The sequence below is a fragment of the Triturus cristatus genome, chromosome 9, assembly GCF_964204655.1.
Source record: "Triturus cristatus chromosome 9, aTriCri1.1, whole genome shotgun sequence".
Lineage (NCBI taxonomy): Eukaryota > Metazoa > Chordata > Amphibia > Caudata > Salamandridae > Triturus > Triturus cristatus.
In genome coordinates this window covers 754959441-754983514 of record NC_140592.1, presented here as the reverse complement: position 1 = coordinate 754983514, position 24074 = coordinate 754959441, and positions in this window count along the sequence as shown.

Sequence of the window (24074 nt, the reverse complement as noted above, 5' to 3'; positions counted from 1 at the left end):
GGACAAGGTTGTCCTTCGGCCTCGTCCCTCTTTTCTTCCTAAAGTGGTGACTCCATTTCACCTTGGGCAGTCTGTCACCTTGCCCACCTTCTTTCCGCCTCCGCATCCTTCCAAAGAGGAAGAGAGGCTCCACCGTCTGGACCCAAAACGTGCGCTCTCCTTTTATCTGGACCGCACACAACAGTTCCGGGTGGACGACCAGCTTTTTGTTGGGTACGTGGGCGCTAAGAAGGGGAAAGCTGTGCACAAACGAACCATCTCTCGGTGGGTCGTTTTGTGTATAAAAATCTGCTATTCCTTGGCTAAAAAGGACCCTCCTGTTGGGCTGCGCGCCCATTCTACTCGGGCCACGGCGGCTACTACTGCCTTGGGACGGGGAGTCCCTTTGCAGGACATCTGTCAGGCGGCGACGTGGGCTTCGCTACACACGTTTGCCAGGCATTATTGCCTTGACAGCCAAGTCCGGAGGGATGGCTTCTTTGGCCGTTCTGTCCTCCAGGACTTTCTGGTGTGATCTTGGTTCGCAGACCCACCACCGGGGATGGTATTGCTTGGGTATCTATTCTAAGGTGAGGAATCTAACTAACGTGTTTCTTTCAGATGAACAAGTTACTAACCTTCGGTAACGATGTATCTGTAAGAAACATTAGTTAGTTAGATTCCTCACCGACCCACCCATCCTCCCCATTCTGCGAACTGACATCTAGGGTTAAGGTTCTCCTTTCAGGCCCCTAGATTTTATTTTTGGCACCAGTGTCGGTCTTTGCATGGCTCTGCGTTCCTGGCGCGGAAGGCTATGTACAAGAACTGACGTCAGCGCGCGAGGGCGGCGTCTAAGTACTCCGACGACGTCATCCCGGCGCACGACGCCGACGACGGACGCGGAGCCGCAGACGACGCCTAGCGACGCGCAAGGGGTATTGCTGACGAAAAATCTTCCGGATCCAGTCTGACGCCTGGGGATATTCTAAGGTGAGGAATCTAACTAACTAATGTTTCTTACAGATACATCGTTACCGAAGGTTAGTAACTTGTTCTTTAGGACACTTCCGGAGTAGCTAGGAAGTTGAGACTTGAAAACTAGACACTAGGATAGTCACTATCCTGATGAGCACCGGAGTACCCAAGTTACCTAGCCCACAGGCTGCGGGTGCATAGGGGTGAAGATGCGTCGTTTTCGTCGTCGACTCCTATGGATGCCTGAAGAAAGATGCTGACAGGCAGTCAGGGGAGAGTGTCCGGTGGATCCCAAGGCTGGGATCAAGAAGAGAAGAAACCTGCAAGCAGAGGGGACAGAGTCAAGGTCACTAGCCAGTGACCACGTGGAACCAGGAAGGAACCAGGCGATGTCGTGAAGAGTTGCAGGTGAAGGTGAAGCTTGTCGCTGCAGCCAGGAGGACCAGGAAGCGTCGAGGACGACCAGGACCAGGAGGCGAGCTGTCCCACGAAGGCTCTTGCTGTCGGCGGCGTCGAAGTCGGACTAGGACTCACCAAGCCTTGGCAAGTGGAACCCACGAAGAACGAAGGACTTGCTTCTGGTGCAGACCAGGAAGGTCTGGGGTGCTTCTTCTTTGCAGAGAAGCGGGAGCCAGTCTGGAGGAGCCAAACCAGCGCAGAAGATTTCAGGGTGCGTCGTCACAGAGGCCACTAGCCAGCGGGCAAGCAACCGGACAGACGCGGCAAGCAGGAAAATGCTGAAGGGCCCCACGCAGGACTCGTGGAGTGTGGGGGGCTGATCTTCGGTGCAAATGGTGCTTGGGGTTGGGGCTTCTCAATCCCCGGTGCACAACTTCGAGGGTACCTCAGAAGCTGCGCTGTAAGTTACTAGCCACTTTTCCCAGGTAGCCGGTCCCATGTCGCTCGTCGCCTCCACGGATCTCAGCTCTGCTGCAGATGTGGATGAGGGTCGGAGAAGTCTGGAAGTCAAGGCTCTGGTCGGGCTCTGCAGTCGGTTCCTCGTAGAACGGTCGCAAAGCAAAGGGTAGTCTCTTGATGGTGCCTGTTTGCACAGGGTAGCCACTCCTTGGCTACAAGGGAGATTCTTCAGTCTTCTTCTTTCGTCGAATGTCGAAGGTCCAGAGTTTCTGTTCAGTTTTGCAGGTTCAGGATAATCTAAAGTCTTGAGGCCCAACTCCCACTCTTATACTAATCTGGGGGGCTGGGATACCTGCTAGGTCACGCCTTATGGGTGGGACCTGGGAGGGGGTGGTTACACCCACTTCCCTTTGTCCAGTTTCGCGCCAGAGCTGGGGCTGGAGTGCCCCAGCGCCGGTTTGAACTGGACTATGCAAGGAACACCTTGTGTGCCCCAGGCATGTCTCATTCCTTTCAGCCCACCCTGCCCCAATACACTAAAGGCTGTCTGGGGAGGTGCTAGCACCTCCCCAAGCAGGAAACCTATTGTCCAGGCCTCCCTGGCTGGGATCACTCCCAGCTGCAGGAGGTCAGACTTGTGTCGTGGCAGCAGCATCCATTTTGTGATGCTGAGGCTTTGGTCAGAGGCTAACAGTTGAAGTATGATTTTAACATGTCTTTCCCTCTAGAAGGGGGGAATAATATTCTCATGTCCAGAAATGGCATGGGGGTATTATTCCCTAGTGTTAGACACCTTACACGACATGTTTTGATAAAGCCAAACCATAGTTACCATAACCGTTTAAGATTATAAGGCACTTTAAGAGTATATGGTAGGCTATATCATAGAACAGCTATAAGGACATGGTTCCGAAAGCTGCAGACAGGCTCAGCTCATGCTAGAGCACCATCTCACATGTTACCAAGCACTCTGCCTCCAGGATTGTTAAGGCCTGCCATAGGAGTGACTGATAGGTACACATGTGTCTATATGTAAGTTAGGTATAGGAATACTACACCTAAGCAAGGGGTGATTACACGACCTTGCCCCAGCTGAGTGATCAGCCAGTTGTGTCAAAATGGAAGGCCAGGCCAGGGGTGGCATAATACATGCTGCAGCCCCTGGTAGGCCTAGGGTACACCTATGCCCTGGGTACCTAGGGTACACTGTACAGGGGCCAATAAGGTGATCCTATCCAAATGGGTTATGCACCTAAAGTACATAGTATTAATTTAGAGAGAGAACAGCAGGGCTGTGGGTCTGATTAGCAGGCCCACAGCCACATCTAAGTCGAAAACCAGTAAAGCAAAAGCAAAAAGTGGGGGTGAACATAGAAAGCAGACCCTACTCTCCTACAGTGACATCATACATCAGGCCAACTTCTCACAAGGAGGATGATGAGGGTCCTTTCGGAATAGCTCGGCACCCCTCGGATTTACATATAAAATGTCAAGAGGTGGATGAGGACGAAGACTATCATGAGCATGCTTACCAGGAAGGCCTTGCTACACCAGGTTACAGACATCCCACAAGGGATTGGGATCGTAGAGAAACGAGTCATCTCCCGCCTACACTGATACAAGATCTTCAGGCCATGCTGGCGGATTACCGCCAACGCTTTCCTCTACAACAACCTCTTCCTGATTTGCAACCGGCTGAAGAGTCACATACGGACATTCCAAATTCGCCGCTTCACCCTACTGGTTCTGGGCCGCAATCACACCATGATACCATTTCCTCTGATGAGGAAGAGATCGAAGAAGGTGAGGTGCTTGATAAGGACACCAGTCTGGATCCTTGGGATGACTACATTATTCCCATGCCTTCTCCACCCATTCCTCAGCCATCGGATTCTCCTCCAGAGGATATAGGCGGCTTTCACAATTTAATGCAACGTGCCGCAGTCAGATTTCAATTACCAGTCACTGTGGAGCATACGGATTGTTTCCTCCATGATTTTAAAGAGGAGCACAGGAAAATCACCAGAGCGATTCCCATCATTGATTTTATATGGAATGAGGGGTTAAAAATTATGAAGACACCTGCTTCCGTACCTGCGGTCCTCCCTCGTATTGACAAGAAATATCGTGCTCCTCCAGAAACGCCATCTTGTCTAATCGGTCATCCCCGACCAGATTCCGTTATATCGCAAGCTGCTCAACAAAAGTCAAAAAAGCCGATATCAACGCCGCCGGATAGGGAAGGACGAAGATTGGATCTTATCGGTAAGAAGTTCTCTACTATGGCGGCAACTTCTATCGAAGCTGCAAACTCTTTGGCCATACTTGGTCGCTATGACCGCCAGATGTGGTCAGAATTATCGGAATTTATAGACCTCATTCCGGAAGATCGTCAACAAGAGGCAAGGAAGATACTTCTAGAGGGAGAACGAGCCGCATCAGACATCATAGACTGTGCTCTGGATATTTCTAATACCAACTTTAAACAACTTGCAGGGGCTGCAGTTCTTAGGCGTCAAGGATGGCTTAAGGCAACATCTTTTAGGCCAGAGGTTCAAGCAAAAATCATTGATATGGCCTATGATGGAGAGTCCTTATTTGGGAAACATATAGACGAGGCCCTCCTAGCGATCAAGACCGATACGGATACAGCTAAGTCACTAGCTGCTCTCCAATACAAACGGGGAGCTTTCCGTGGTGCAAGAGGACGTGGCTTTGTATCAAGGGAAAATTATCAAAGTCAACAAAACAGACAATATCAATCTCAATATAGACAGCCTTATGGACGATCATCATACAGACAATCTTCCTCGAATAGTTTCTCTCGCCAGGGAGGAAGAAGGCGATCGAACAATCAGGGTCGCGACGCCAACAAGAAGCAATGATTTACGCTGGACGCCAGTCATCCCTCCTTCCCTCCCAGTGGGAGCAAAGATATCAACTTTTGCACACAATTGGGAAGAGATCACCTCGGATCGTTGGGTCATCGACCTAGTCAGAAACGGTCACACCCTGGAGTTCTTAAAACTACCTCGTACTGCCCCGCCCAAGGGTCCCCCTCCCCCTCGTCTTCACTTATTGTTCAAAGAAGCCTTAAAAATGCTCCACAAGAACGCAATAGAGAAGGTTCCTTCGTCCTAGAACGGAACCGGGTTCTATTCTCGATTTTTCCTCATAAAGAAAAAGTCAGGGGAGTGGCGCCCGATTCTGGATCTCCGCAAGCTCAACAAATTTCTAAAGAAGCAGAGTTTTTGGATGGTCACGCTGGCCGAAATTTTGAGCTGCCTGAACAAAGGGGATTTTATGGCTTCTCTGGACCTGGAGGACGCGTACTTCCACATTCCTATACATCCCAAGCACCGCAAGTACCTGCGATTTGTAGTGGCTGGCGTCCACTATCAGTTTTCACAAAGTGTCTCGCACCAGTAGCAGCGACTCTAAGATCTCAGGGAATACAAGAATTTCCGTATTTGGACGACTGGTTGCTCAAAGGCCCTTCGAAGCAGACTACCGTAGAGGCAGTTTCAGCATGCCTAGGTCTATTCTCAAACTTAGGCCTCTCTCTCAACAAAAGCAAATCTCAACTGCTTCCTCTTCAAAGGATTCAGTTTCTGGGAGCGATGCTAGACACCAGACAATGCAAGGCATTCTTGTCAAAGGAACGTCAGCTTCGTTTACAAAAGCTAGCACTATCAATCGCAAGAAGAAAGTCAGTTTCTGTCCGGATGTTTGCGTCTCTTCTGGGGATGTGTTCATCTGCAATAAATCTTGTACCGTTAGCACGGCTCCGAATGAGACCTCTGCAGGAGCAGTTACATCTGCAATGGAAACAGGCAGTAGGGTCGTTCGACGACTCCATCATGATAACACCACACATGATAGTCTCTCTGCATTGGTGGTCTCAGATGAAAAACCTGGCTCCGGGTCTTTCTTTTCTATCATCTCCTCCAGAATTCGTGGTAACAACAGATGCTTCCATGGAGGGGTGGGGAGGACATCTCCAAGATTTACAGATTCAGGGACGATGGTCCCAAGAATACCGCCAACAGCATATCAACAGATTGGAGCTTTGCGCCATTTTTCTCACTCTGCAAGCGTTCCTCCCAACAATTGCAGGTGCCTCAGTGCTGGTCCGGACGGACAATACGACCAGCATGTATTACATCAACAAGCAGGGAGGAACGAGGTCACTGTCCCTTTCGCAGGAAGCTCAGGGACTATGGGAGTGGCTTACAACACACAACATAACCTTAAGAGCGGAGCACGTCAAAGGCCTTTACAACACTTTGGCCGACAACCTAAGCAGATCTCTGGCAGGCTGTCACGAATGGGAGATAGAGCAGAAGCAGCTAGACGAAATTTTTCAAATGTGGGGCAAACCAGCCCTGGATTTGTTTGCGACAAAAGAAAACAAGAAATGCCGCTATTACGCCAGCAGATTCCCTCAACAGGGATCAAGAGGAAATGCCCTGTCCATGAGATGGTCAGGGCTTTGTGCGTACGCTTTTCCCCCGATACCACTAATTGCGAAGGTGATCCGCAAAGTGAAGATGGAAGGTTGCCGTCTCATCCCGATTGCACCCCGTTGGCCAAGGCAATATTGGTTCCAGGAGCTGCTTCTTCTAGCTCACAGCTCCATCCGTCTAGTACCAACAATCACGATGTTGACAAGGGAGAGGGGTCAAATACTCCATCCAGATCCACAGTCGCTGCACTTGCACGCATGGCTCCTGATTTCTTAGAATACAAAGATCTAAACATTTCACAGGAATGCCGTGAGATTCTATCTAAATCACGCGCGCAAAGTACATTAAAAACTTATCGTTTAAAATGGAAACGATTTTGTCATTGGTGTGAGGGGAAGGATGTCCATCCTTTACAAGCTCCCGTAGAACAAATCCTTCCTTATTTGTTATCCTTGGCCAAATCTGGGCTTGCATTCTCATCAATAAAAGTTCATCTTGCTGCTCTCTCAAGATTCAGGAAGAGTACTTCTAAACCTTCGCTCTGTTCCTCTTCGTTGATAAAACAATTTATGAAGGGGCTATTCCGAGTTTTTCCCCAATTCGTGCACCTCCTCCAGAGTGGGAGTTGAACACAGTACTAGCTCAATTAATGAAAAGACCGTTTGAACCTATCCACAAGGCTGAGCTTAAATTTTTAACATGGAAAGTTGCTATTCTTTTGGCTCTTACATCGGCTCGAAGAGTCAGCGAGATCCAAGCTTTCACCATCTCAGAGCCCTTTTTGCAGTTCTCTAAAGATTATGTTACTCTCAGGACAAATCCACGATTCATCCCTAAAGTTCCGACTCATTTCCACTTAAATGAACCTGTGAAACTGAAAGTTTTCTTTCCAAATCCAGCCACTCCATCTGAGCGAGCGTTACATTCGCTTGATGTAAAACGTTGTCTGAAATTTTACTTGCAAAGGACTAAGGACATCAGACGGTCCAATCAATTGCTAATAGCCTATGGTCAAGCTACACTTGGGTCTGCTGTGACTAAAGCGACTATAGCCAGATGGTTGGCTTCTACAATTCATTTCTGTCATGATACAGCCAGCAAACCTTTACAAAGGAAGGTCAGGGCGCATTCTACTAGAACTATGGCAGCATCTACTGCATTGTTCGCAGGAGTATCCTTGGAAAATATTTGTCGTGCTGCAACGTGGAGGAATGCCCACACATTCACAAAGCACTACTGTCTGCAATCTACTCTGCAGGAAGATACAGCTGTAGGACAAGCCGTACTTCAACATCTTTTAAACTAAGGTCAGATATATGTTTTACTTATTCTGAGCGATTTCATGAGTTGTGTATATTTATGCATTTTCAATTTGCTGTTTATCATTGCTATTTCTTAAGCTGCATATTTCATTTCCTTGTGTAAGTTACATGTTTGAATTTTAAGATTGGACATCTTATACCTTCTGGTTATCAAATTGCGGGCGTAATTGGGAGTGTATCAGCAATAGTCTCCCACCATCCGCAAACGACTGTATGCTTGGCATACTGCTTGCTACTCTGATTCAGGCATGTGAATCTTTGAAAGATACCCCAATACTGGATAAGAAAACAAGTTACTTACCTGTAACTACAGTTATCCAGTATTGGTATCTTTCATAGATTCACATGCACCCACCGTCCTCCCCGTAGAGTCAGTTCTCTATGTTTGGGACATATGCTTCCCACTCGTGCTAGGAAAATCTGAGGAGAGCTGGGCCTGCTGAGAGGGTTCTAGAAGGGTGCTGATGTCTGATTGGTTGTTACCAATTCTTTGGTTACATAACGAGGTAGATAGGCTTCTAAGATATAGGCTTTAGGGCCTTTTGTTTGGGCCTACTACTACTACTAATTCTTTTTGGCACTACTTTTTTATTTACCGGGACTCCCGCCTCAGCGACGGGGAATGATTCAGGCATGTGAATCTATGAAAGATACCAATACTGGATAACTGTAGTTACAGGTAAGTAACTTGTTTTCTTCTCCTCATTATGTTTCGCTCAAGTAGGCACATAATTTTAGTGCAAACTCAGGTTTTCTGACTTTAGTGAATCTAGGTTTCCATCAAAATGCATGGGTGATTGCGCGTGAATTCCCATGCGCCATCCATGTGACGCCTACCTGATGCAAAGTAACACAAGGCAGCTTGGCGCATGGCTTTGTGTTACTTTTATTTTACAAAGACATGCATATAAGGCCTTGCGTGGCTTAGTAAATTCTCAATTCCATTTTGCGCTGTGACCGCGCCAAAAAACCACAACGCAAAATGTTTGGTAATCAGAGCCCTATTTTTTAAGATTATAAGGTGCGTTCCTCCTCAGAGCCAGAGAAGCACTTCATCACCACAGGCTGCCCTGCGTCTTTCATATTTATTTTGGGGAAAGGGTTTTATGGTATCTGGGTGATATCAAAAAAACACAAAGCACTGCAATGAATATTCGTTATTCCTCGAGAGCCTTGGTCCAAAGTTAAGTCACAGTGAAACTCAGTCATAAACATCTAGGATATAGACAAATAAGGTATAAAACAGCTCATTCTAGTAACTTGCATTATGTATATGTTGGCGCATACATAGTATATGTATAGATTGGAATATGCATGTGTGAGCAGACACACACTTATGCACTCTAAAAAAACAACCCTTTATTTATTTATTGGTTACATGGGTGGTAAATCTCACAATAAATCAAAGTATTATGAATTGACCTTACATTTAATGTGCTGTTCCTGAAACTTCTTTACTAATTCTGTTTTGTGCGCGGCCTAAAATGGTCTGCTGCCCTACAAGGTTTGCATCATTTGAAACAGTGACTGATTTGCAATTGTATGACCCTTCAATGTTCTCTGCTTACATGGATGTTCCTTTGCCAATGAGGGTGCAGCTCTGCACTGGGATATAGAGTCTGCATTTGTGTAAGGATTTTATATATAATGAACACAATCATTAACAGCTGTGGGACTTCACACAAGTATAATACTTTGAATCAGGGAAAGATGCACTACAAACGAGAACTCTTACACAACCAAACAACCAGGTTTACCCACTTCTTCCGTTCATTCCACAAATGCATTTCAGAATAAGTTTGGAATTGAGCTCTTGTTAGTTTTCTATGGACTTCTAGTTATTGTGAGGCCACCTATAGGACTCACTTACTCTATCCAAATAGCTCGAGTTAAACTAAAAAAAGCACTGGCTTATTAATGTAGTGTGCAGTCTCTCAAATCAAAGCACTCAAATACAACAACGTCAGCTTTAGCTCTTCAGTCAGTCTGAGATTCCAAGGTAAAAGTTGTGTGCTAATGTCTCCTCTCAACCACCTTCTGTACTTAGGGGCATATTTATGAGTGGGGTTGCGTGACGATCCCACCACGCATTATGATGCATGTGTGATGCAAGCCCAAGATGCGATTTATGAAGTCATGCAAAGCCACCTTGCGTGGCTGCGAGTAGCATTCATAAATCCGAGTAATGTAAAGTAGCACAAATCGCTGTGTTATGTTACTCTGTGCTTGGGAGGCGCTCCATCGGCTTTGTGCTGGTGTTCCCACGCAACATCCATGGATTTTGACGTACTTTTAGATTTATCAAATGTGTTAGACCTGGGAATGCGTCAAAATGCACGAGGCCTAACGATGAGAAATATCTTTATTTCTCCTTATTACTTGCCTCGGGGGATTATTATTGTGCAGGAAGGTTCCCCGTCCTACACAAAAACAATCCTCTTTACAACGCAGTCACTTTTGTACCATGGTGCCTGCATTGATGCTAGGCTGCCATAATGGCGCCAGCGCAGGGACAAAGGCAGGAATGTGCCTCATTCTTTTAAATGTGGCGTTTTCCTGCACTTTATCCAGTATTGGGGTATCTTTCATAGATTCACATGCCTGAATCATTCCCCGTCGTCGAGGCGGGAGTCCCCGGTAAATAAAAAAAGTAGTGCCAAAATGCTAGTAGTAGTAGTAGGCCCAAAGAAAAGGCCAAAAGCCTGTATCTTAGCAGCCTATCTACCTCATTATGCCAAAAGAACCAAGAATTTGGTAACAACCAATCAGACACCAGCACCCTTCTAGAACCCTCTCAGCAGAGCCAGTTCTCCTCAGATTTTCACCGCACGTCGTGTGGAAGGGAGTCTCCCTTAGTGCCTCTCAGTTTTCTTTCAACTTGCTTCAGAATGTCAGACAAGAAGGCTTTGTTTAAGTCCTGCAGGACCTGCACCAAGAAGAGAGTCCATGTTGATGATCAACATGTAGACTGCATCTACTGCCTCTACCCTAAACATGAGGCAAAAGATTGCAAGATTTGCCGCACCTTCCCTACAAAAACTCTCACGGATAGGGAGGCGAGAGTGCTTTTGTGGCTTAAATCCTCTTCGGCTGAGGAGGATGACAAAGCCTCTACTTCTAGCAAGAGAGCTAGATCGCAGGACAGCTCTTCCAGCGAAGGGAAGAAGCATCAGAAATCGCATCATTCTACTTCTGATGCGCTCTCTCCTCAGGATTCTACAGTCAAGACTACCACACAAACTGTGAGTAAAAGCCTTTCAAAATCTTTGGCTTACTCTCAATCTTCAGTTTCTGTCACCTCGTCTGCTTCTTCATTGACACAAACCTTCACGACGACGGCACTTACCTCTCCTATTATGTCTACGAAGATTACTATCCTCACAAAGAAGCCTGCCGTCGAGGTGTCGTCGACGAAGTCCTCGTCGACGAAGTCAGCTGTACCGCCGTCGACGATTCCGCCATTGAAAAGCCTGTCGACGTCGAGCTCGTTGACGAAGAGTTAGTCGACGAAGATTCCATCGTCGACGAAGATGCCGTCGACGAAGAGCTCGTCGACGTCGAGCCCGTCGACGAAGAGCTCGCCGACGAAGATTCCGTCGACGAAGATCCCGTCGACGTCGAGCCCGTCGACGAAGAGCTCGTCGACGAAGACCCCGTCGACGTCGAGCCCGTCGACGACGGCTCCGTCGACGTTGAGCCCGTCGACGACAGCTCCGTCGACGACGATGGCACCGTCTGCGATCCCGTCGACGATCCCGTCGACGATCCAGTCTATCACAGCCCCGTCGATGACGATCTCGTCGACGATGACCTCTACTCCAGTTTCCACCAGGACTTTTCAACTAAAGTCTTTTCAAAGGCAGGACATTTCACCGCTTACTCCCTCGCATCTCCTGGAAACTTATGTGCAGTGTGACGATGATGATTATGTGGACGACGAGGACGAAGGGCCCTTTGGGATTGCTCGCCATCCTTCGGAACTGCACATCAAATGTCAGGAGGACGATGATGATGGGGAAGATGACAATTATCAAGGGCATTACTATCAGGAAGACATAGTCGTTCCGCATCATAGACCCTGCTACACACAACCTCGTAGGAATGAGATGTCACATCTGCCTCCTACTTTAATACAAGACCTACAAGCCATGCTTGCAGATTATAAGTAGCGTTTTCCACCGCAGCCAAACTTTCCACAGGTTCCACAGACTGCGCCGCAGCCGGACCCATTGCCTCTGCCTGAGGGTCCAGCCCCAATGCCTCAACTGCCTGATCCTCCACAGGACCCGCATCAAGATACAACCTCGGAGGAGGAATATGAAGAGGGCGAGCTGCCAGACCCAGCAGACCCTTGGGATTCATATATAATCCCTATGCCTTCGCCACCTACCCCTCTACCATCTGATTCGCCTCCAGAAGATATAGGGGGGTTCCATAACCTTATGCAGCGAGCTGCGACCAGGTTCAACTTGCCGGTCACCATTGAGCAGTCTGACTGCTTTCTGCATGACTTTAAAGAAGAGTCAAGAAAGGTTACGAGAGCTATCCCTATCATTGACTATATTTGGAAAGAAGGGGTTAAAATCATGAAAAACCCGGCATCAGTACCAGCGGTGCTTCCACGAATTGACAAAAAATACCGTGCTCCAGCCGACAGTCCCTCTTGTCTCATTGGCCAACCGCGTCCAGACTCGGTTATATCTCAGGCAGCCCAACAAAAGTCTAAGAATCCGGCAGCACCGGTTACTACACCACCGGATAGAGAAGGACGCCGACTGGATCTAATTGGGAAAACATTTTCAACTATGGCAGCTGCTTCCATCAGGGCAGCCAACTCCCTAGCGATAATAGGGCGTTATGACCGCCAGATGTGGTCAGAAATGGCAAGCTTTATCGACCTCATCCCAGAGGATAGCAGGCAAGATGCTCGAAAGATTTTGTTGGAGGGTGAGCGTGCAGCCTCAGAGACTATCGACTGCGCACTGGATATTGCAAATACTAACTTTTTTTTTTTTTTTTTTTTGGTTTATTTATACTTTTGCAATGTCTCACAGAAACAAAAGAACAGCAGTAACAGTATACAGTCTCATAGAAAAATCCGGTATACAGTCTCACAGAAAACATGGCGTTGGCATGGCATATACACTCCTTTCCACAAAGCGGACAATGCATGGAGCAGCAGGGTATCTTCACCAGTGCGCTCGAAGGAACAGACAGCACCCACCCATACTAGCAGGTTAGGGTGAGCCCAGGCAGGGAAACACACAACTCCCCCATAGGTATCCTCAATCAGCAGTATTGCGTAATAAATAGGTCGTGAGCGGAGCCCATATATCCCGTGGCTTAGACTGTACGGGCAGTTCCTCCGCATAACACGTGAGCTGATCTCGGCTATATGTCAGGTCCTGCAACCATAGCTTCACAGTGGGCACCACCCGCCCGCCCCAGCACACCGAGACCCTGCGTTTAGCTAACAGTAACGCTATAGAAACAAATTTCTGATTGTGCGGCTTCACCTTGGCCTCAACACCCAGCAGACATACCTTAGGACCCCAGTCCACCACCTCATCCACCATCAGGCCAAGAACTCCAGTTAGAGAGCTCCAATATGCAGCTATTTTGGGACATGTCCATGCTAAATGAAGAAAATCCGCCCCTGGGGCATCGCAGCGCTTGCAAGTATCTGTTGGGCGAAGCCCATAATGATGCAACTGCGACGGCGTGTAGTAGAGCTGGTGCAGGTATTTATAGTGAACCAACCGCAGGTTCCCATTGGGTGTCAGGCGACCAGTCAAGCGACAACAGCCCAACCAGTCAGCTTCGGAGAGAGGTTCCGGCAGCACCGCATTCCACCTGGTCAGCACGGTTGCCTCAGCCTGGGGCGTCTCCCCTTGAGAGATAGCATATAGTCTAGTGACCAGCCGGGCCTTAGAGGTGGTGGTATATATCAATTGCAGCGCTTCCAGCGTCGGGGGCTCCAGCGGATAGGTAGGGTAGTAATCCCGCATCGCAGCCCGCAACCTAGCATAAGCAAACAGATGCATAGCAGACTCGCCGTCCCGAGCACCCACGCCCTCCAAGGAGATGAACCGGCCATCTGGGAATACATCCCCCATCGTGGTCAGCCCCATAGCCGTAAGACTGCGACGCATACTGGCCTCACCTGTGACGGAAAGGTCCGAGTGATAAAGAAGCGGCATTGCAGGTGCATAGAGCGGCAACTTCTGCGCTCGTAGACCCAGCGCGTGCCAGGCTCTCGCCGTGACCCGCACCGTATCCACTTCCCCTTTCTCGAACACCGTGTAATTATTCACCAGCATCGCCCGCAGAGGTATCGGGCGCACTGCGCCAGCCTCAACTGCAACGTGCGGAATATAAGCCGGATCCTGCTGCCAATAATATGCATACTGCGCTTGCGCACAAAGGTAGTACAGACGGAAGTCAGGTGCAGCAAAACCACCTTGGTCATATGGGAGAGTCAACACCTCCCACCGCAGACGGGGCTTTTTACCACCCCAGGCCAACGTCACCATAAGAGAACGGAGCCTGTCAAAAAAGTGTCTCGGGAGGTGCACCGGTATGTTCAGAAAAAGATACAAAAAGCGCGGGAGGACCACCATTTTCATCAGCGCTATGCGATCAGCAAACGAGAGCGGCAACTTCACCCATCTGTTCACCTGGTCTTCTAGGCGCGATATTGCCACTCCAAAGTTAGCGTGGATGAGGGCCTGCAGGTCCCTACATAACCAAATACCTAAATATTTCACTGTCTCCGAGCACCATACTAGCGGATAGTCCATGTCAAATGGCCGGGTGCACTCCGTAAGCGGCAGTACAGTGGACTTGGACCAATTAATGCCCAGGCCCGAGAAGCGTTCGAAATGAACATATTCACGTATTAGCTGTGCCAAAAACCTCTCTGGTTCCCGGACATACAACACCATATCGTCCGCATACATGGAGACCGCAAGCGGGCGCTGCAGAAATCGCAACGCCGTCTGGGCATGTCGCTGACGCAGGATGCAAGCCAAGGGTTCCAATACCAGGGCAAATAACAACGGCGATAGCGGGCACCCCTGCCGTATTGCAAATACTAACTTTCGCCAGTTGGCTGGGGCTGCGGTTCTTAGGCGCCAAGGTTGGCTGAAAGCTACCACGTTCAGGCCAGAAGTCCAGACAAAAATATTGGACATGGCCTATGATGGCGAATCATTGTTTGGAAAACACATAGATGACGCACTCCAAGCAATTAAAACGGATACTGATACTGTAAGATCGTTGGGCTCCTTGCAATACAGAAGAGGTACCTTCAGAGGAGCAAGGGGCCGTGGATTTTCTTCCAGAGGAAGTTATCATACCCAACAAAATAGGTACCAGCCTCAGTATCGGCAATCATATCAGTCTTCCTACAGACAGACCAATACATCTGGTTTCTCTCGTCAAGGCGGACGAAAAAGATCGCAGAATCAGGGAAGAGACACCTCACGGAAGCAATGATTTCTGCAGGGCGCCTTCCACTCCTTTTCCCCTCCCTGTGGGTGCGAAAATTTCAACTTTTGCGACCAAGTGGCAAGACATTACGTCGGACCAGTGGGTTCTGGAACTGGTTCACAACGGTCATACCTTAGAGTTTGTCACCAAACCACCCAACAAACCACCCAAGGGACCCCCTCCCCCTCGTCTTCACTTACTATTCAAAGAAGCTTTAACGATGCTCCTCAAGAACGCAATCGAGAAGGTTCCTGCGCTTCAAAATGGGACAGGTTTCTATTACCGCTTTTTTCTCATCAAGAAGAAATCAGGGGAGTGGCGCCCAATCTTAGACCTTCGCAATCTGAACAGATTCCTCAAGAAGCAGGGATTTCGCATGGTCACACTGGTGGAAATTCTAGGTTGCCTCAACGAGGGAGATTTTCTAGCTTCCTTAGATATGGAAGACGCTTACTTTCACATCCCAATACATCCGAAGCATCGCAAGTATCTTCGCTTCACAGTGGCTGGCGCCCATTACCAGTTCAAAGTGCTCCCGTTTGGGTTAAAATCTGCCCCAAGGATCTTTACGAAGTGCCTAGCTCCAGTGGCAGCAGTGTTGCGCTCCCAAGGAATCCAAGTCTTTCCGTATTTAGACGACTGGTTAATAAAGGGTCCTTCGGAAAGATCAGTCAAGACTGCCGTGACAACATCTCTTCGTCTGTTCCAGTCTCTGGGGCTTACGATCAACAGGAGCAAATCTCAATTACAACCAAGGCAGATCCTTCCTCTTCTGGGCGCGCTGTTAGATACCGCCCGCTGCAAGGCATTCTTGTCTCACGAACGGCAGGTTCGTCTTCAAAACTTAGCAATCCGAATTTCCAAAAGAAAGTCAGTTTCTGTCCGGATGTTCGCGTTGCTCCTAGGGATGTGCTCCTCTGCAATACACCTCGTTCCTCTGGCGCGGCTCCGCATGCGACCCTTGCAGGAGGAGTTACACCTTCAGTGGCAGCAGGTGATGGGCTCCTTCGACGACATCATTGTGAGAAGTTGGCCTGATATGTAGTGCTCACTATTCTAGTGATCACTGTGTATCATTCCAAACGACCCTTATTGATGATTGGTTGTAAGTCAACCTTTTTGACCAGCTATCCTAGTAGCGTGGATACGAGCAGTCTTTAGGCTAAACTCTAGAGGGCGTGTTAAGCCAGCTGTTTACCATCACATATACCCCTTGAACACCAAGTGAAAGGACACCACACAAGTTGTTATGAAAATAAAAGGATATTTATTTATAACAAGACTACCCTGGCTCTTTATGAGTCAGGGAGCTAAGCACAATGCAAAACTCTTAGGAAAATACTACTGGTTGCACAATTTACACAAATGCCCGAGGGGCACGGGAAACCATCTACACTTACAGGGAAATGCGAATGGATAGAGTCTGGAGGTACTGATTCCGGAGTGTTCCGATCAGTGGGACTAAACGAAAAAAAGGAACTAGACACTTGTAGAGCGAACCTGCGATGGAGCACTGAAATGCTCAAGTTACCTAGCCCAGCGGCTGCGGCTGCGTGAAGTTCGGCAAGTTGTCGGGAGTCCTCGTGTAGTCTCAGGAGCCTGAAAGAAGAAGTTGCTGGCAGGCGACCAGTGTCGATATTCAGCGAGATCCAAGCCTGGATCGGTGATGACGGAAACCTGAAAGCAGAGGGGACTCAGTTCTTAACCGCTAGCCAGCGATCGTGTGGGTACCAGGAGGGTACCGGCTGAAGTCACCTCGACCAGGTGAGTGGGTGACGTCGGACTCGGCTGTTCCTCGGACCAGGAGGCGCGGCGGCGACCAGGATGGGGGGCGAGCTGTCCCACGAAGGTGTCTGCTGTCGATGATGCTGAGCCCAGGAAGGGGCAGCGGATCTTGGCAGTGGCAACCCAAGCGGGGAAGTCACGATGGCGTCGGGAGTGGACCAGGAGGGTCCGTGGTACTCCTCTGTTGGAGGGAAGCAAGAGCCAGTCTGGAGCAACCAGACCGGTGATGAAAACAATCTTGGCGCGTCGTGTAGAGGGCCACAAGCCGGTCGGCAAGTGGTCGGACAACGCAGTGAGCAACAAGGAGCGGAAGGGCCCCCACGCAGATCTCGGAGATGCTGGGGAGGCAGACTTCGATGCTGGAGCTGCTCAGGGTTAGGGCTTCTCAAACCCTAGGTGCACTCACTCGAGGGTCCCTCGGTGGGCGTGCTAGATAAGCGTCGTGTAGGTTCTGAAGATAGCCGGTCCCGCAGGTCTCGTCACCCCTACGACTCTCAGCTGAGCTGATGAGGGAGGTAAAAGGTCAGAGATGGCAGGGAACTCGGGTCTCGTCGAGCTGGGCAGTCTTGATCCGTAGGAGAGACTTACAGCAAACCGCAAGCGCTTAGATGGTGCCTGCTGGTGCAGGGTGGCTACTCCTTAGCCACAAGGGAGAGTCTTCAGAAATAGTCAAGAGTTCCTTTCGTGGAAAGTGGTTCGTGATTCGGAGTTATCCGATTATCTGATTATCCAATTTGGGAAGGGGACTCGCTCCTACCTTTATTCTAAGAAAAAGGGGTTGGCCCGTGACTAGGTTCTACCTATGGGTGGAGCCAGGAGGGGGGTGGTTACACCCCTATCCTTTGTCCGGCTTCGCGCCAGCTCAGGGGCTGGTAGGCCCCCCGAAACTGGTCTGAGCCGGGCTATGCACCGTGAGCACCGGGGTGCCACTTGCAATCACCTTCCTTTCAGCCCTGCCTACCTGGAATACACAAACCTTGTCTGGGACGGTGCTAACACCGCCCTTGACAGGAAACCCTTTGTCCAAGCTCCCCTCGCTGGAAGGTCTCCCAGCAGCAGGAGGTCAGACTTGTGTCTGGTGGCAGCATCCATTTTGTGATGCTGAGGCTTGAGTCAACTTTAACCGGGGTTCAAGGTTACTTCCATGTCGTGTCCCTCTAAAAGGGGGGAATGCTAACCCCGCCACCAGGACTGGCGAGGGGTTCGTATTCCCATTCGTATGACACCTTACTCGACATGTATAGGTGATGCGATGCCAAAGTTAGCAAATAACCGCAAGGATTATAATGCATTAAAAGTAGTTGGCCCGCGTCACCATGGAACGGCTATTAGGACTTGGTTCCGCAAGCCGTCGACGGGCTCAGCTCGCGCCAGAGCACCGTCCCACATGATTCCCTGCACTCTGCCTTCAGGATTGTTAAGGCCTGCTATAGGAGTGACTGATAGGAATCCATGTGTCCATTTTAGGGTTTAGGTGTAGGAATACTACACCTACAGCAACGGGTGATTACACCACGTGGCCCCAGCTGTCGTGCAGCCAGTTGTGTCAGATTTGGGCGGCCATTCCGGGGGTGGCATAATACATGCTTCAGCCCCTGGTAGGCCCTGGGTACACCGATGCCCTGGATACCTGTGGTATGCTGAGACAGGGACTGACAAGGCGGCCCAGTTCCAATTAGTGGATGCACCTAATGTACATGTGTGTTAATTTCGAGAGAGAACAGCTAGGCTGTGGGTCTGATTGGCGGGCCCACAGCCGGAGAAAGTCGTAAACCAATGAAGCAAAAGCAAAAAATCTGGGTGATCATAGGATTGCAGACCCTACTCTCCTACATGACCCCCCCCCAAACTTTGGGACAATAAGCTAACCTTGACCAGGTGAGTCTTCTTGCTCTAAGTGGAAATACCTGGAGAGCCCATCTGCATTGCCATGATCAGTGCCAGGTCTATGCTCCACTGTGAAGTCCATCCCCTGTAGGGAAATGGACCACCTAAGTAGTTTGGGGTTTTCACCCTTCATTTGATTTAGCCACAAGAGGGGCTTATGGTCGGTCTGAATCTTGAAGTGAGTGCCAAACAAGTATGGCCTCAACTTCTTCAGGGCCCAAACCACAGCAAAGGCCTCCCTCTCAATAGCTGACCAATTCTTCTCTCTGGGGGTCAGCCTCCTGCTAATAAAAGCTATGGGCTGGTCATGACCATCAAAATTCAGTTGCGATAGAACAGCTCCCACACCCAGCTCCGAAGCGTCTGTTTGGACAATGAATGGTTTGGAGTAGTCTGGACTCTTTAGGATAGGTGCTGTGCACATGGCCTGCTTGAGGTCATCGAATGCCTTCTGACAGCTTGCTGTCCACTGAACTTTTTTTGGCATCTTTTTACTTGTCAGGTCGTTTAGCGGGGTCACAATGGATCCATAATTTGTGACAAATTTCCGGTAATAACCAGTCAGGCCCAAGAAAGCTCGAACCTGAGTCTGGGTGGTTGGAGGAGCCCAGTCCTGGATGGCCTGTATTTTGCTCTCCAATGGTTGAACCTGGCCTCCACCTACAAGGTGGCCCAGGTATACAACCTGTGTCTGCCCTATCTGGCACTTGGTGGCCTTGATAGTGAGGCCTGCCTTCTGCAGGGCCTCTAACACTTTCCTCAGGTGGACCAGGTGATCCTCCCAGGTGGAGCTAAAGACAGCGATATCGTCCAGATACGCCGCACAGAAGTCGTCCAACCCAGTGAGAACTCGATTCACCAGCCTTTGGAAGGTGGCAGGTGCATTTTTCAAACCAAAGGGCATTACCACGAACTGATAATGCCCACCCGGGGTAGAAAATGCTGTTTTGGGCTTGGCCTCCTCAGCTAACCTGATTTGCCAATACCCAGCTGTCAGGTCAAACGTACTTAAGTAGTTGGCCGAGGCCAACCGGTCGATAAGTTCGTCTGCTCTTGGTATCGGGTGGGCGTCGGTCTTAGTGACCGCATTGAGGCCTCTGTAGTCCACGCAAAACCTCATCTCTTTCTTACCGCCCTGGGTGTGAGGTTTCGGCACGAGCACTACGGGACTAGCCCAGGGGCTGTCCGAGGGTTCAATGACTCCCAGCTCCAACATTTTCCGCACCTCTGTCTTGATGCAGTCTCTGACATGATCAGGTTGCCGATAGATTTTACTCTTTACGGGCAGACTGTCCCCAGTGTCGACCTCGTGGGTACACCACTTGGTCTGACTGGGTGTCAGAGAGAACATATGTCGAAAGGATTGAAGAACCTGTTTACAATCCCCTTGTTGATGTCCAGAGAGGCTGCCACAAAAGACAACACCATCTACTGATCCATCGTCAGGGTTCTGAGAGAGCAGGTCTGGGAGAGGGTCACTCTCCTCCTCCTGTCCCTCATCTGTGGCCATGAGCAAGCCCATGCCCTCCCTGTCGACATATGCCTTGAGCCTGTTTACATGGAGCACCCTGTGGGGGCTCCGGGGAGTTCCCAGGTCTACCAAGTAGGTGACCTCTCCCTTTTGCTCAATGATCGTGTGGGGCCCAGACCATTTGTCTTTGAGTGCTGCTGGGGCCACTGGCTCCAGCACCCACACCTTCTGTCCAGGCTGATACACAGTTAGGACAGCCTTTTGGTCGTGCCAAGCTTTCTGTAATTCTTGGCTCGCCTCAAGGTTTTTAGACGCCTTCTCCATGTACTCCGCCATCCGCGAGCGGAGACCGAGCACATAGTCCACAATGTTTGATGCCGGCTTTCTGAGAGGTCTCTCCCATCCTTCCTTTACCAAACAAAGGGGTCCCCTTACAGGATGTCCGAACAGAAGCTCAAAAGGGCTGTAGCCAACCCCCTTCTGCGGGACCTCTCTGTAGGCGAACAAGAGGCAGGGTATCAGGACATCCCATCTCCGCCGAAGCTTTTCAGGTAGTCCGTGAATCATCCCTTTTAGGGTCCGGTTGAATCTCTCAACCAGCCCATTGCATTGTGGGTGATAGGGTGTGGTGAACTTGTAGTTGACACCACATTCCTTCCACATAGCAGTCAGATATCCCGACATGAAGTTTGCACCTCTGTCTGAGACGACCTCCTTAGGGAAGCCCACTCTGGAGAACACTCCAAGTAGGGCCCGTGCCACCACAGGTGCCGTAGTGGTCCTAAGGGGAATAGCTTCAGGATACCTGGTGGCGTGGTCCACCACCACCAGTATAAACTTGTGCCCTGATGCTGTCTGGGGTTCCATTGGTCCGACAATGTCGATCCCCACTCGTTCAAAGGGTACCCCCACCACTGGTAGTGGTATGAGGGGGGCCTTTGTCGTGCCACCTGACTTACCACTGGCTTGGCAAGTGACACAGGAGCGGCAAAACTCCTTCGTATCCTCGGACATGTGGGGCCAGTGAAAGTGTGGAACAATTCTGTCCCAAGTCTTATTCTGGCCTAAGTGACCTGCAAGGGGAATCTCGTGGGCCAAGGTGAGAAGGAAACCTCTCAGAGACAAGGGGATGACCAGCCTCCTGGTTGCACCAGGTTTGGGGTCTCTTGCCTCAGAGTACAGGAGTCCATCGTCCCAGTACACTTTGTGGGTACCTGTGGCGTTCCCTGCAGCCTCAGCAGCGGCCTGCTGTCTGAGGGGTTCAAGTGAGGGGCAGTCTAACTGTGCCTTCCCCAGGTCTTCCCTGGAGGGTCCCCCTGAGCCCAGAAACTCAACCTGACCAGGTTCAAGCTCTTGCGGCTCAGTTTCCCTCAGTTCTTTAAGGTCAGCCTCCTCGGAGACTTGATCCACGACCTGGGGCAAGGGGGAAGGCGAAGCCTTACCCTTACTGCTCCTTTTCTTGGAAGGTGTCTGGTCCGTTCTTCCAGGATCCAGCACCTGTTCAGTGGGGCATCTCTTGGCCTGTGACCTGGTCACAGCAAGGACATGTGCTGGCAAACCTAACATTTCCATGTGAGTCCTCTGCTCCACTTCTGACCATTGTGACGTTTCCAAATCATTGCCCAACAGACATTCTACGGGGAGGTCTGAACTAACCACAACCTTTTTCGGGCCACTTACCCCTCCCCAGGAGAAATCAACAACTGCCATACTGTGATTGGTAGTGACGTTGCTGGCATTGGTCACTAGGTAACTGGTACCTAGCATGATCTGTCCAGGGTCCACGAAGTTAGGCGTCACCATGGTGACACTGGCACACGTGTCCCTGTAGGCCTGAGCCACTTTTCCATTTATCAAAGGTGTCTGCCTGTATTTGCCCAAAGTATTGGGACTGGCATCAGGGGACATATCCATATCCCCTGTACAGACAAGGACGGCCTGAGTGAGCGTGCCGACTAAGTCGTCACTCCCCTCGGTTCCCAAGGTTAACCCAACTAATGCCTTGGGAGGCGCACTACCACTGCTGACTGTACTAGGGGGTGCAGGTGCCTTAGGGGCTGCAGTGGTAGGAGTTTGCCCTCCTTTCTTGGTGCACTCACTAAACCAGTGAGTCTTACTTTTACAGTATTGGCACCACCTTTTTGACTGGCCTTCTTGAGTCTTCTTCTTCTGTGAAGCCTGACCCCCACCCTCTTTGGTTTGTTGGGGACCTGTCGAAGACTTCTGGTCATTTTGTTCGTTCTTGTTACCCTTTTGGTCTGCTTTCTTCTGACCACCCTGGTTCTGATTCTGGTTCTGCTTGACCCTTGTTCTGACCCATCTGTCTGCCTTCTTTCCCAATTCTTGGGGAGAGGTCAGATCCGAGTCGACAAGGTGCTGATGCAACAATTGGTTCTGACAGTTGTTTAAAATCTGTTCTCGCATGATAAGATTGTACAATCCTGTGTAATCAGTAACCTTGCTACCCAGCAACCAGCCTTCCAAAGCCTTAGTGGCACAATCGACAAAGTCAGCCCAATCCTGAGACTGAATTTTCTGGGTGTCTCGGAACAGCACCCGGTACTGTTCCGTGGTTAAGCCGAACCCATCAATCAGTGTGTTCTTCAGGACTTGGTAGTTGTTAGCATCCTCAGCTCTTGTAGTGAGGAGCTTGTCCCTTCCTTTACCTTCAAAGGAAAGCCACAGTATAGCTGCCCACTGACTTGGGGGGACGCACTGGACAGTGCAGGCCCTCTCCAAGGCAGTTATCCACTTGTGGATGTCGTCCCCTTGTTTAAAGGGGGGCACTATTTTACTCAGGTGTCTAGTGTCTATACCCCTGTCTTTCTCTCTATTGAGAATGCTGCCACCAGTGGGATCTAACCCACTTAATTTCTGCTCTCGGGCTAAGGCAAGTCTTTCTTTGGCGAGGGCAAGTTCTTCCCGCTCGATCCTCAGATTGACCTCCCGCATCTTCGCTTCATGCTCCCTCCTCTGAGGGGAAGTCATTCCTCTCTGAGAAGGTGCCTGAGAGACATGAGTGTGAACCGATCTGCCAGAGCCTCTGGAGAGAGACCTAGCTCGTCCGTTCCCAAGGTTAAGCCTGCTTGAGCGTGGGCCCGGGGCTCCCCCAGTTCCATTCTCATGCCTGCTTAAGTTGGTCCTTGTAAGCCTGCCGACTACCACTGGACCTTTGTCTGCCTCGTCTCCCGATAACTCGTCCTCGTCCTCCTCCTCTGTGTGGAGGTCGAGGTCTGGGTCACCGAGGGTTCCCTCTAAGGGAGGCATGTTCCCATCTGCACTGGGGGGACCTGGGTTAGAGGACCTCCTAGCATCGTACGCCTCTAAGAGACCTATCAGTATTGCGATGGTAGGGTTAGAACCCTGGTTTAGCTTCCTGGAGGCACACAGTTGTCTCATCTCCTTGAAGCTAAGAGTTGCATATCGTGACACGACCTGTGGAGGGTCACTGACCACTAAGGGAGTCCCTGCAGACTCTCCGTGGACCGACATGCTTTTCTAGTGAGGTGTAAGTGTTGCACCTACCTACACTATGGGTTTACCTACTGATCCCTTGCTAAGAGTTGTAGTCAGGGTGTGCTAAGCCCTGTTACGCTACAACAGCCGGTTCAGTAGAACTCGGAGTATTCTAAGTTAAGTTATATGTACCTGGGTACTTATGTGATCTTTCACTGCGATATTCTTAGGATACGTGTGTGGTAAAACAACAGCAAGCTCAAATCCCAACCGCTGCTCACCAATGTGAGAAGTTGGCCTGATATGTAGTGCTCACTATTCTAGTGATCACTGTGTATCATTCCAAACGACCCTTATTGATGATTGGTTGTCAACCTTTTT